The sequence below is a fragment of the Drosophila gunungcola genome (genome assembly GCF_025200985.1).
Source record: "Drosophila gunungcola strain Sukarami chromosome 2L unlocalized genomic scaffold, Dgunungcola_SK_2 000007F, whole genome shotgun sequence".
Taxonomy (NCBI): Eukaryota; Metazoa; Arthropoda; class Insecta; order Diptera; family Drosophilidae; genus Drosophila; species Drosophila gunungcola.
In genome coordinates this window covers 4014414-4029074 of record NW_026453162.1, presented here as the reverse complement: position 1 = coordinate 4029074, position 14661 = coordinate 4014414, and the positions used below count along the sequence as shown (strand labels likewise).

The window sequence follows — 14661 nt, the reverse complement described above, 5'->3', positions numbered from 1 at the left end:
GCAATGCGGGCGCCTGCTGTGAGGGTGTGTGTGCAAGTGTATGGGCATACACACACACGCACTCGCACTCCTACTCACACATTGTTGCAGGCAGACATTTTTTCGACACGTGTTTGCTTTCCCTACTTCCGCTTCCGGCGCAGCCATTGATGTGACTTTCCGTTATTTCAGGGTACAACTGGCCGCTTCTCTTTCAAATCCCCACTGAGATTTAATTAATGTTCCCCAAATCATTTCCTCCTCTCTCAAACCTCGGAAATCATGGAAAACGTAGCCAAATCACCTGAGGAGGACACCTCTATTTGTTTTTCTGATAGAAATGCAAAACGTTCGTGAAACATTTTCGCCCCAGACCGAAAGTATGCAGTGAAATTTTAGCAGCCACCTGACAGCACACGGATATGCGTGCGCATGTGTGCGCGTGTGGTTGAGAGTTTGCGCTCGTTTGTGTTATGTGGGTTGGGTTGGCCATGCATTTCCGGTTTTAATGATTATAACACAATCAAGTGCATATTGCCTAATTAGCGATCCCAGCAGCGAGCGTCGTCCAGGCCGCATAAAGTGCATAAAATATATCCCGCACTCACTGCGTGTGTACGTCCTCGCATACTTTATGTCGCTTTTTGGAACACATTCCACCACGAGTTATGTACACGCTTTCAGCGGCCAAATTTCATGTTCTTCTTGTTTATACGGCTTCCGTTCGGGGCGCGCGTGCGAAAATATTGCGTGTAATTGTGTGGTCGGCTCTCTGTTTAATTTGATATTTTTGCACAAAACTTGCCACCAATTCATTAGCACTGACGAACAGCGCTTTACAAATTTGTAGACACAACAAAGCCAAATGCTAATTCATACCGCTCGACAGTCTGACACTTGACGTTGGCTTCCAATAATTGTGGTAAAGCTCGTCTGGTGACCGCCTTTCAGGTTGGGCGCGTTAAAACTGTTTCAGAGCTACAAACATGCTATCAAAAAGTTGTTTGATTCCAGAGCAAACTGCATGCTTCTTTTGTTTTGGGACCAACGCTTTTAATCACACTGAGGGAAAAAAGGTTATCTAAATGTAATAACAACATTTTTTGTAACCCCTCATTTCATTCGTGTACTCACATTTAGTGTGAGTGCAATATGAAAAATGGTTTCCTTTGAATACAATTTTGCATTTCTCGCCTTTTTTATACCGCCAGTATGCGTGTATGCAGTTAATTCATGTCTTTTTAATGATGATTATGTTGAACAATCTTGCCGATCCGAAGTTAGAAGTATTTGACCGCCGAAAAAATTATCTTTTCTAGCTTTCACAGTGAACACCAAGACTACTATAGAAAGCCGCAGAATTGAAAATCTGCTGTGGTGATCGTGACGACTTGAATTCCTTGTTAAGAGGTGTTTCTGGTTGATTTCGTTTCGATTTTTCTTAAACGAAAGACGTATTTCGGCAGTGTTAAAAGCTACATCTCGAAGTATATATGAATATATATAACAAAGTATATGTGTACCCGTGAAAAAAGTTGTTCTCTATTTTGTACTTGTAATCACATAGCTCAAAATTGTCGAAATTATTTTTTTCAAACATAAACAAATACTTAATTTATTTTTAATTTATTTGTTGGCTGTTGTTATTAATTTGAACAGTTGATTTTATATCAAATTTTTTATTAGTGTTAATACCAATAACATGATCAGGAGTGGTGCTCATATGACTTGGATATTATAAAAAATCGAAGATCACAGTTCTGACCATTCATCACATAACAATTATTTATTATTATAAAGAGAATTTTTCATCACAAAATTGGCTTGGTACAGGTTTCTGCACATTCAGTTAAGTGTAAAATGCTCATTATAAAGATCTGAAATGGTTTAAATTTTAAAAATGTTTTTAGCATATTAATAGAAACATTTGTTATATACTAAAAGTGGGGTAATCACAAAAGCTATAAGGACTCGAGGCTAGAAATAAATCGTTACTGGCGGTTTAAAAAATTAGGCCCCAAGCACTTTCTCCTTATTTGTACTGACAAGATTGACTTTTTTCCTATAAAAGAGATACCTTTTAATTACTATTTCATTTTTAAGATTGGACTATTCATTGCTGTTTTTCCACATCTCATTTAACGAATGTGCTGCTAGGACCAATTATGCGCGGAATGAACTAGTTCTAAGGGCTCTGTGGTTGTTTAACTCCGTCCCGGGCATTCGCATTTCTTGGGGAAAGATATGTTTAGGCAAGCGCTTAGGGAATATTTTATATGTAATGTTTAGTTTTAATTGAGTTCATAACTTGTAGCCAGATAAGGATTTATTGTGTGGTGGAATGAATAAACAAATCTTGCGGCTATTATAGTTGCCTTGCGCACACTTTCCAGTGCTCATCGTCCACAGCCATTACAAAATTTTAAAAAATAAATCAAAATGCGTCGCAAACCATGTTTTCTACCTGATGTTCTACGGAAACCTTTTTAATCTAAGAGAATACACCCAGAGAAAAATCTCAAAGTAAAATTAAACATTAAAATGCTTGAACATAACATTGTTTTTCAAAATATAAATTTACTTTAAGTAAACTAAAAACATGATAATGTCATGATTAACATATTTAATTGGTCTATCCAATAGAAAAATTTTAGATTAATTAATTTTTGCATACTTAAAAATAAAAATGATTGTTTGATTTTTGCACAACACCCCTCGGGGCTTAATCAGACCGAAAATATTTGGGTTTACCCGGATTTTTCTCTGGGTGAAGCGATAATAGTTCAAATTATTCCAATACAAACTTTCACATTTCTGAGATCTTTGCCCACTTTAATTTCTACATTGTTGGGCGGCAAAACAAAAAAACTTCATTTAATGTGGTCAACCACTTTCAGATAAATAGCATGCGAGCTAAGCCGCTGAGAGAATGCTAGTTTTTAATTAATTCCGACGTACATTCCGGGAACAAAAATGTGGCTAGAGAATTCTAATAGAATATCGCCAACAAGACTGCCAGATCGAATACTCAAGGGGTGTTAATTGAGAACATTGTGACTATTTAACGTACTGGGCTGCAAAATTTTTCCTGCAGTTTGGAATATCCTTTAAAATTATGTTGAAAGTAACAATACATCTTAACTTTATCTTTTATTTCTGTCGTTTTTATCCAAAATTTTATTTAATCAAATTTGTTTTTTTTATTTATTTTAGTCTTGACTTAAAAGCCACATTTGAAAAGTTTTACTGCTATATTTTGCCAACCACAAAAGTAATTACATTTTTTTTAAAAACGAATTTTATCATTTCGATTCATCCTGTGTGATCATAATCTGGCCCGTTTTATCTGTTCTGCAACGTTGCGACGATAGTTTTTTGTTAATGCTGCTCTTTGCAGGCCACTTTTAGTTGCAATAATTAAATGTCAAATTGAATCCTAAATTGCGCGGTGGAATTAATTTAATTGGCGTGACAGTCAAAGTGAAACGGCGAAAAAACACCGCAATTGCACAAGGCCGCCAGGGCTCTTCCATAAATGCCATTGCCAGGCTCTACAATCCAGGAGGAATGCCGTGATTGTTTTCCCGCAAGTCGGTCTCTCAGTCTCCTCTTATATTTCGCCAGCCATTTAATGAGCCACGCTCGACTTGCCACCAAGAATGCAATCAGCAGGGGAGATGGGGGAATCGGAATGCAAGGGTAAACAGGCGGGACCTTAGTTCCCAGCGAGGAGCCAGGAACCGGCACAATTTGCGTTAAGCGGGCCGTGAAAAATGAAGTACCAAATTGAAGTTGGCAGCCAGCGTCTCCGGTTGCGCCTTGCACTTATTTATTTATTTAGTTCATGCTTTTCTTCCGCTTACGTACAGTGCTGGGCTATTATCTAGCGAAGATTGGGGAACTGAACCAAGCGCTCACTTCGTCGAGGGACGAATCGCGGACGCGTTTGCTTTCGGCACTAGTGCGTTGCAGCTGCCAACTGGCGCGACCGTCTGCGATGCGAACTAAAACCATACTAAACTAATTTGCTTAGCAGGACGCACTGATTACACAAAGTCCTCGAAGGGCGATAATCGCCGCCATTCGTCAGGAGTGCCGAGTGGCGAGCGAGCTTCGGCTCGGAGTTCGGGGAGTTCGGCGCGGACTCGTGAAGTTGCCGAAGTGGGACGAAGGCCAAACACCAAAAGCTAAGAGAGCCAGGTCCCGATAGAGAGCAACAGAGGCAGAGCACTGTTAGCTGGTTAACAGCTTGAGAAACCCAATACCTGAGCTCCACATTGGGTTTAGGTACCACACGTAGCCCCGTAAGAGCGAACTTATAGCTCTATTTCTGAACCAAAACCAACAATAAGATCTTTCAAAGTGACAAATCTAATCATCTTATTACTGACTGATTTATTAGTTACTGTTCTCACTAATTTATCGATTTAAATGCAGGAATTGAACACAACGGGCATTCCCCCATGATGACCAAGCTTTCAATCATTTTAAATTCCCAAACACACACGCGCGCATCGAAATCTTCTCTCATCAATGCAAAAATCAAACATTATTTATGCAAATTACAAACCATTATTATTAAAGCCAACAACCACGGAGGCAGTAATAGTAGTAGTAACGAGTCCGAGGAGGAGGGAGGCCAACAGTCATATCCGTCATAGTCATGGGGCGAGGGGTCAGGGGTCAGGGGTCAGGGGTCGGGGGCAACTGCCAATGCTTTGGGGAACCAATTTGGCAGCCGGCATAAATAAATTTTTACTTAATGTAGGTCAGTAATGTGCGCCACGAGTTCTCTCTTCGGCCTGCGCCTCTCTTAAGCGCTCTCTTCGGTCGCGACGCCATGAAATATGCTACTAAAGTTTCTTCTTTTCCGGCTGCGTGTGTGTGGGTGTACGGGAAATGCCATCAAGCCTCAAAGGACCGAGAACGCTTGCATAATACAAACAGCCAATGATATTGTCATGATTCGTTGAATAATTTCGAATGCAGCTGTGCCAGCGTTTCCAAACCAGACAACCAATCGCTATATCTATGAATGGCTTGGCAGAATATTATCTTAAATCGGGGCAAATAAAGTTTACCCTAGCAAACCTTAAACTTTTAGTTTTAAACTAGAGAACGACCATGTAAAATTATGCTGATTGGTGAGGACTAAAAATTGTAAATTTCGGTTTCACTAACTGTTACTGCCTAAATCTTATAGATTTTTTTTGGATCTTTAAAAGACCATTTATAAAACAAGCTAGCGTCATTCATGGCTGAATCTTTAGGCCTAAATATGTTAAAAATAAAAGAAAACAAGAAAGGAAACAAATTTCGGCAAGGCTAAGTTCATATAACCTTGCAGCTATTGCAAAAATTAAATATTCTTGAAAACATTAAGATTATGATTTACTTGTGTATATGTTTAAAACTTTAATGCTATCATGATTTGCAGTTCAATTATTCGATAGTTTCAATTAAAGCTATATGATATCGTTTTCCGTTTATAATCAAATTAAAGGCGTAATTTTGAACTGTCAAAATATTAATAAATCAAAAAGAATTAAAAAAAAAAAATTACAAAATAGAAAACTTCGATTAAAAAATTTTTTTTTTATTTTTATTCGTCCTATTTTTACGAAATTTAAACCGTAATTCTGAAATTTTTAACCATAACTATGTGTCGAAGAACTAAGAAAATATTTAAAAAACCGCAGTTAGCTTCAAAACTGAGAGACTAGTTTGCGTAGAAACGGACGGACAGACGGACAGACGGACATGGCTAGATCGACTCGTCTAGTGATGCTGATCAAGAATATATATACTTTATAGGGTCGGAGATGTCTCCTTCACTGCGTTGCAAACTTCTGACTGAAATTATAATACCCTCTGCAAGGGTATACAAAATTATAACTTTGGTGTTTTTTAATTTTTTTTTCGAGATATAGTAATGGTTAAATATTTCAGAATTACGGTTTAAATTTCAACAAAATCGTACTACTATAGCATATAGCTCCCATAGGAACAATCGTATAGCTGCCATAGGAACTATCAAAATTAAGCTGCAAATCATAATAGCTTCAATGTTTTTAAACATACACGCAAAATTTTTACGTTTTCAAGAGTATTTAGTTTTTGAAATAGCTGCAAGGGTATATGAACTTCGGCTTGCCGAAGTTTGCTTCCTTTCTTGTTTTAGAATACGGTACACCCTTTTATTCTACGAGGAAAAGTCATATGACAAGGCTGGGCAGACAATCTATGCGTATTTGTGTTGAACACGTATATAGTTTTTATACCCTTCAATATCTTGACGTTTATACTTTCAGACAAGCAGATTTCGGAAATGGGTTGCCTATGCTTCTGTTAACTAGATTAATAACAATCTTATTTTACGGTGCAACTGTAAGGGCCTAGTTACACTTGGGTTCCTTCATTTCGTCATTGCGTCGTTGGCTAGACGCAGGTTTTTTCACATAGGTTTTGTATAGGCAGATCGAGATATACTGATATTTACACGATAATTGGCATATCGGTATACTATTGTGGGGAACTGACACCTCAAACAACCGAAAAAAAACATAAGTAGCTGGTAAAAAAAAAGGAAGGGTTTTCCTTGACAAATCAAAACAAAGAAAAGCTGTTCAGACGCAATAAAGCACGTCTGGCAATGAAGCACGTCATTGCGTCTATTCCGATATCGATAGGAAGCGTGCGTGAGTATAACTAGGCCAAAATACAACTAGGCTATTACAGTACGCTGAACTACAAAAATGTGTTTGTTAAATTTAAACTGCAGATATATCTAATTGCCTTATTAAAAGTAGACAATTTTACCTAAAAATTTCTAACTGCTTTCAAACCATTTCTTTGAAGCATTTTGATAAAATATTTTTGGTGAACAATACAATGTATGCATAAGTTGCTTATTGTTGTACAGTTAATAATTTAAGGAACTATTTTAAGTTTAACTTCGCTTAAATGTTAAACTGTAAGATGTATACTAGAGGTGGACGAAATTTCGATAGATAGGTTTACGGAAAATATAAGCTATCATTATCGCCTTAAAATCGGTGGCAACCCATCACTTACAGAAAGAACGTGCATTTCGTAAAGTTTCTTGAAAGTGCAAGTGCAAGTGAAAAGTTTTGAAGACAATTAAATCTGCAAGTAAGTAATGCGAAATAACAGTATTTATACGCATTTAATCGCGCACTACTGGTCTTTTAATTTTAATACAATAGTTTTTAAAACGGATTTAAACAAGATATTTTCTTGGTCGTCACCAATTCACATCCATACACACATACATATACAAATGAGCAGATAGGACAAAGAAAAAAAATTTTCCTGGGATAGAACCAATGCGCATTTACAATACAAAGAGTGCGCAAGTGGTTATTTATGTGTGTATGTATGCATTTCATATTTATTATTTAATATGTTTATGTTTTTATTAAATAATTAGAGATGTTGAGTTAAAATATCCAGACGTAGAACTCAGTTTGGAAAATAAGTGGATCACATTCCGAACAAAGTTTAAACTGTTGGATCAAGAAAGGGTAAAGGAGCATTACAGCCTGGATATTTAAACAAATTAAAATATGATGATACAGGCGAAGGTACGTTTTTCTATCCGTATACATTTTCCATATTAATACATGTATGTTTGCAGATGAGTTTAATGTTGAACAATTTTTTTATTATAAATAAATAAACGCGAGTAATTAATATTAATTAATTAGGATAAGATTAATCTTAAACAAATAAAACAATATAAATAATAAAAATAAAACTAATTCCAAATTAAGTTTTAGAGCATACATGTCCTGAAAATTGGGCTGATGACAAAAAACCTGGTACATTTTTACCTTATTTTGTGGTCATCTTTGATTGATTTTTTAGGTCGTAAGTGACCTAAATTCGGACTGGGAGTTTTCTCAAGTTTATAGGTCGACAGGGAATTATTTTAACCAAAATGTAAGGTCTTGAGTAGCCTAAAACTGTTAGGCTGTCAATAACCTAAAATATTGGACCTTTTTATACCCTTGCAGAGGGTATTATAATTTCAGTCAGAAGTTTGCAACGCAGTGAAGGAGACGTTTCCGACCCTATAAAGTATATATATTCTTGATCAGCATCACTAGTAGAGTCGATCTAGCCATGTCCGTCTGTCCGTCTGTCCGTCCGTCTGTCCGTCCGTCTGTCCGTCCGTCTGTCCGTCTGTCCGTCCGTTTATATGCAAACTAGTCTCTCAGTTTTAAAGCTATCTGCATGAAACTTTCCCAAAAGTTGTCTTTCTATTGCAGGTAGTATATAAGTCGGAACGAGCCGGATCGGACGACTATAGCATATAGCTCCCATAGGAACAATCGGAAAAATAAATGAAAAAAAATTATAACTTTGCTGTTTTTTAATTTTTTGTTTAGTTCTTCGACATATAGTAATGGTAAAATATTTCCGATTTACGGTTTAAATTTCATCAAAATCGGACGACTATAGCATATAGCTCCCATAGGAACAATCGGAAAAATAAATGAAAAAAAATTATAACTTTGCTGTTTTTTAATTTTTGTTTAGTTCTTCGAGATACAGTAATGGTTTAATATTTCAGAATTATGGTTTTAATTTCATCAAAATCGGACGACTATAGCATATAGCTCCCATAGGAACAATCGGAAAAATAAATGAAAAAAAATTATAACTTTTCTGTTTTTTAATTTTTTGTTTAGTTCTTCGACATATAGCAATGTTTAATTATTTCAGAATTATGGTATAAATTTTATCAAAATCGGACGTCTATAGCATATAGCTCCCATAGAAATAATAAAAATATATAAAAATAACTATCTAATAATTGAGCTGCAAATTATCATAGTTTCAATGTTTTTTTTTAGCACATACTCAAATAAATCATAATTTAAATGTTTTCAAAAGTATTTAATTAATGCAATAGCTGCAAGGGTATATGAACTTCGGCTTGCCGAAGTTTGCTTTCCTTCTTGTTTTCTTTAACTTAAGGTCATATCTGGCCTGAAATGTTTAGGTCATGGATTCCTAAATTTTAGGCCATAAATTGTCTTAGCGCCCTTTTTAGGCCATGTTTCCTAAAATTTTAAGTCATTTTCGGACTTTTTAGGTAATTTTTTTCTCTAATGCTGATCAATAATTTATATATCTTGTTGCGTTGTGAAATGTATACTTTATTGCGTTGCCAACTTCAGAAATTTTTTTATCTATGATCCCGATGGTTCCTATGGTAGATATATATATAAAGTTGTCCGATTCGGCTCGTTCCGTCTTATATTTCTGCCAACAGAAAAACACTTTTTAGGAAAGTTTTATGAAGAAAGGCTTAAAACTGATAGACTAGTAGAAACGGATAGTCAAACAGACGAACAGACGGACAAGATCAAGAACATGAATACTTAATAGGGTCACAAATGTCTCCTTCTGACTAAAATAATAATACCATCTGCAAGGGTATAAAAATAAACGAGTAAATTGTCTGTCCTTATATCTTGCTCGCTTTTTTTTTGCTTAGGGTATATGGAATTTTGCTTAAATTTAGTTTTAAATTTAATTTATATAAATAATCAACATATTTAACTATATTTAATAAAAGTTTAAAAACTCTTGAACGGAGCATCAGATCCAAGCAATTTGGTTGTCTTTTGGGAAAATGGAGCATTTTACCAAACCGAACCCAAAATTTGACCCTTCTCCTGAACTAATTAATTTTCGTAAAACCTTTGTATGCACACAATTTTCAGCTTTATCTGTGAATTGGTGCATTATTCGTTATGATCGGACCATCACAGCAGATTTTCAATTTTGCAGTCTTCACATGTATTGCCGTACATAGCCATATGTATTTAAATTGTGCCTGGAAAATATCGACCAAATTGATTGCGTAGAAAATGCCCCTATTTCTTAGAACTTTTAGCACAACAATATTCTTTGCCTGACCTTAGCTTAAAAGTTACCGACCGATAAGCTAAAATCGAGATCGAAGCTAACCAGAAGCGCGTAGTTGAGTGATATGTGTCCCCAGCACAGTGGCTTCATATGCCAGCGGCTACGTAAGAAAAGTAGGATACCGAAGCAGAGTCAACTGGGTAAGCGCCAAACTCGCTTGGTTTCCCATGGATTTTGCGTAAGTTGAGCTCTTCTCGCAATCCTGGTCCGCTCCCCTTCCAGAGCCATCGTCAGATCCTGAGACCCGCACAAAAACGTCTCCTTGTAACGCATCCTGCAACGCAACTTGGTCGAAATTTATGTACAAACTCACTTAGGCAAGAATGTTTATGCGTTTTGTACGTGTTGGTTACTGTCGCTCATGTGGAGAGCACCCTCCGCCTCCACATTCCTACCTTGCCATCTTGTCCCACCGAAACCCACTCGTTTATTTTGGCATTTCTACGAATTTTTTGGGGAAATTTCGTAATTCTGTTCTATGTTCTGAATGCTGTCTCTGGGGAGGAGGGGAGCCCAGAGGGAAATACGTTGTCACGCACACTGGAAAGTGTTATGAAATTTTTCTTCTCTAACGACCGAAATGCAAGGGAATTTATCCAGCATTTGAGCTAATTGCTATTGCATTTGGTGAAGTTTAAATTTTCGGAAATTACACAGCAGTCTGCTTCATTCATGGGAATAGCCTACTCTTATGTAACGCGAACGGGTAAAATCTGTAGTCTAACGATGAACACAAGGAGCTGTTATTCATATAATTCATGTCCTACCTTACTAATTAACGTGAGCCAATTAAAGAAATACTTTCAAATATAACAAGTTAGCTTTATTAAATCACAGTTGCCACTCAAGAGCAGCTATCCTCTAACATTTCGATGGCCGTATATGCTAATAGGAATACTGAGAAGTATTTAAATTTTATATATTCCTCTTGGGCAGCCTTGAGAAATGCTTAACAGCTAAGGAGTCGTCACTTGAAATCTGTCACACTTTGACAATTTTACCATTTTTTTCGCAGCCTGTTTCCCCTGATCACTCCGGCTGAAAACTATACTTGGCAGTTGCAGGAGGGCCAATTATCTGGCACCTACTGTTGCGGTTCTTTCCAGCTATTTACATATAATTAGCGCCCAAATGGAAGGCCACAGCTTCGTTGTTCGCCACTCTCGTTCTCACTATTTCTGAACATTTCCGTGCAGTCTCCCACTACTTTTTTCCGCTTTCCCTGGCGGACCTCTCTTCGCCGTCTTGGCCAACTTTGACAATGGAGTTGCAATCATGACGATGCCAAAAATTTGGTGCAGGAGAGAATAAATAAGAAAACTTTGGGCAGCTGTAGATCAGAAGTTACCCTAGCAGCCCGAGTTGTACATTTTGTTGGTAGCACACTTCAATCGATTATAAAATATAGCAAGTCAAGAACTTAAATGGTTAGATCTTCCGTCCGACCTTCTCATTCGACTTAAATGAATGTTTAGAGTTCGGAAGTGAGAATGCAATGGTTAAGATACCCCACCAAGAATTACCCGACCTCTAGTTCAAACGATGGTGGGTATCGGAACAATTGATCTTTAAGTCAGAAAGTTCTATCTTTAAAAATTTTACTGGTACATTACTAAAAAAAAAATCTAACCAACCAATTCGAGCAATAATATTTGTAAGGCCAAAATTGCATTATACCCCTGCAATGCCGGGTATAGGAATGGCAGGGAAAAGTTTTCCCGGCTCATAGCAGTTGCCATCGAGGCGCCAACTTAATAAGGCCACCAAAGCGCTCAGTGGGTGGCTGGAATGCAAAGCAGAGGGCTACAGAAAAGCATTCAGGCTGCAGCCAAGGAAAGTGAGGCTTCCTTTAAGGCAGCGCCTTTCACAAAGCAGGCTTAGAGCGAGAAATATTCCGTCTGATTGCACTGAGATGCGGCATGAAGCAAACAAAATCAAACTCTCAAATGGTAAAGGTTTGCGCCCAGACATCCGTCAATTGCAACTCCCTTTGGCAGACAGACAGCTCGGACTTTGTTTGTTGGATCAGCAATAAGTGCAACCAACCCGGCGTATTCGTAATGGAGCTTATCGACGAACGAAAGTAAGCCCTGGCCGGTTTCCATTTTTGATTCGCCATTTGCAGCTTCCACCATAATTACCCAGTCATCTGTGGCGGTCATTTTCATTAGCTGGCCTCACGATGGACGCTCCAAAAGCCACAACAACAGCAGCTTTATCCCACGAATTGAGTGGACCGTTGTTCAAGAGTACCCACCACCTGCCCATAGTTATTTTCGCTGATGCTGCCGGTGTTGACTGTTTTGCTGCTGGCTCAGCTGCTGTTTTTGGCATCCAAATGCAGTCAAAACCAATTAGGCGGGGCCTCTAGCACACGGCTTGAACATATGCCTCTAGACTTGAAACCTGGAAACTGCTGAAAACCGATTGAAACCCAAAAACTAAAACGAGCAAGTCGAAAGCTCCCATTTCAGTCCTTTAATATACAACATTTTGAGAGAGGTTAAAAGATCTTTCGATTTCTTTCAAGTATTTACATTGACGGTACCCAATATTAGCTCATATCACCTATGTCTGCACTTGTCTGGTCTTCCACAAACACAAAATTTATCCACGCAGGTGAACTGGTGCTTTTTGGTACATATAAAGACACCTGTGCGCATTACTTTTTTGCCCTTAAGAGCCAGCTCACATTCTAAATGTCCTCCACAAAAATTACCAGCTGTAAGTATTGAACAAAAGCTACACATCAGGAACAGCACCCCCAGCAAACGCATTTTTAACGTTGGTATTCCGCTGGTCTAACAATCGAAATCCTATTCAATCTTTTTGAATTCAAGAAATAAAAGTAAAGTTAACTGCCCCACAAAAAATAAGATTCGACTGTGGTTATATGGTAACTAGATTCACATTCGACCAAAGCATGCATAAATGCATTCTTAACGGTTTTACTGACGGTTCTGATTTAATTACCACTGTGGACGGAAAACGAAATCATATAGCTAACATAGGAACTATCGAATATAGAATTGCAAATCATAATAGCTTCAATGTTTTTAAACATTTACGCAAGTATATCATAATTTAAATGTTCTCAAGAATATTAAATTTTCAATAGCTGCAAGGCTTGCAAAAGTTTGCTTCCTTTCTTGTTAAATTTGTTTTTAATTCTTCTAGTAATGGTTTAATATTTCAGAACAACGGTTTATCCCATTTATATCCCATGGAAAAAATCAACATATTAAAAAAAACTATATTAAAACAAAATTTATTTTCTATATTTTTAAATTGTTTTAAGAAATACTTATTGACATCGTAATAATTTGATGGTTCAGAATTACGCTTTAAATGTTATTTAAATCACAAAGCTGCCATAGGAAGGATCGAATAATTGAGCTGAAAGTCATCATAGTTACAATATTTTTAAACATGTCCGCAAGATTGTTTCCGTTCTTGTTTTAGGAAATTATTGTTATTAGAACAATAATGATTTAGCATACAATTTTTTTAGAGCAAATCGGTTACAGAAAACAGAAACACTTGAACTCATCAAATTTAGAAGTTATATATTTTAGCAAAAAGATGGCATATAAAGCAGACAAAAACCAAACTATTAATTTTAATGTAGATTAAGTTATTATTCAATCGAAGCCAATTAACAATATCATCATTATAAGGGAACGTAAGCTAAATCAACAACAGATCAAAATATATCTCAAAATGACAATAGACATGCATTTGAACAGTAAAAACGAGCTCCTAAAGGTGTACAAAATGCCTGTCTACATGCGGAACGTGATGTCAATAAAAGATTTGCATCGACTTCGATAAATGCCGGAAGGGTTGCAAAGGGAATGGAAATAACATATTTTTTTGCATTTGCAAGCGTTTGCTGAACGTGATTGGAGTTATTTATCGACCATATATTTGCTTCCCATTCACATCTACAGCACAAGGTTCTCTAAAGGTATGGTTTTTCTTATTCGATTTACAAAGGGAGAATGATTTTTTTTAATTAAGGTCTAATTGGCGTCTGTGTCGTAAGAATATTTTTTAATGATGCTTTGGGCCACAGTGAAACGCCTTACTGTAAAATTAAAATATTTTGCTTTATAAATAAACTCATTGCACTAGTGCAGACGATTAGATCTCATTTTCTTATTACAACTTATATAAGGTCTTTTTAATGAACACTTTTGTTAATCTAGAGTTAGTATTCAATGTCTGAATAATCTTTGCTTGTTTTTAATAGCAAAAATATAGTTATTAGAAGTGCAAATATATTTTGGCTACACATCGTGATTTTTAATTGAAAAGGCAAATATAGGAATTAGTGGTGATTGAGTAAAGGTTATGAAGATTCTTATACAATCAATGCAAATAGTAACACTTTAAGTTTAACCATTAGAGAAAGTAACCAACCTCGTTCTCTGTAGACTTTTTATAAGCAAGGAATTAAACGAAAAATTGTACTTCACCTCCCAGTTTAATATCGACACATTGATTGAAGTCTCGACATTTGCAATTGCTGTGCATTTTATTGACTTCCATTCCTAGAGCTTCTTCTCCCAGTTTTCCGAGCTTTCCATCAATGTTAATTGTTCTAGAGTTGTGTACGTGTGTGCACGCTTTAAATTGCCCTCGAAAATTTTTGTGCCAGAAATCATTTAATGGAAAAGTTTACTACAATTGAATCAACACCCACAGACTATTTTTCTCTGA

General features: G+C 36.6%; 1 long non-coding RNA gene across 1 annotated transcript; it reads left to right on the top strand.

Annotated features, from left to right (window-relative positions):
- The first annotated feature begins 6839 nt into the window (after window positions 1–6839).
- Window positions 6840–7576, top strand: LOC128253193 (uncharacterized). Its single transcript, XR_008267398.1, has 3 exons — window positions 6840–7131; window positions 7206–7371; window positions 7430–7576. It is a non-coding gene; the product is annotated as an uncharacterized LOC128253193 (long non-coding RNA).
- The last annotated feature ends 7085 nt before the right edge of the window (window positions 7577–14661 follow it).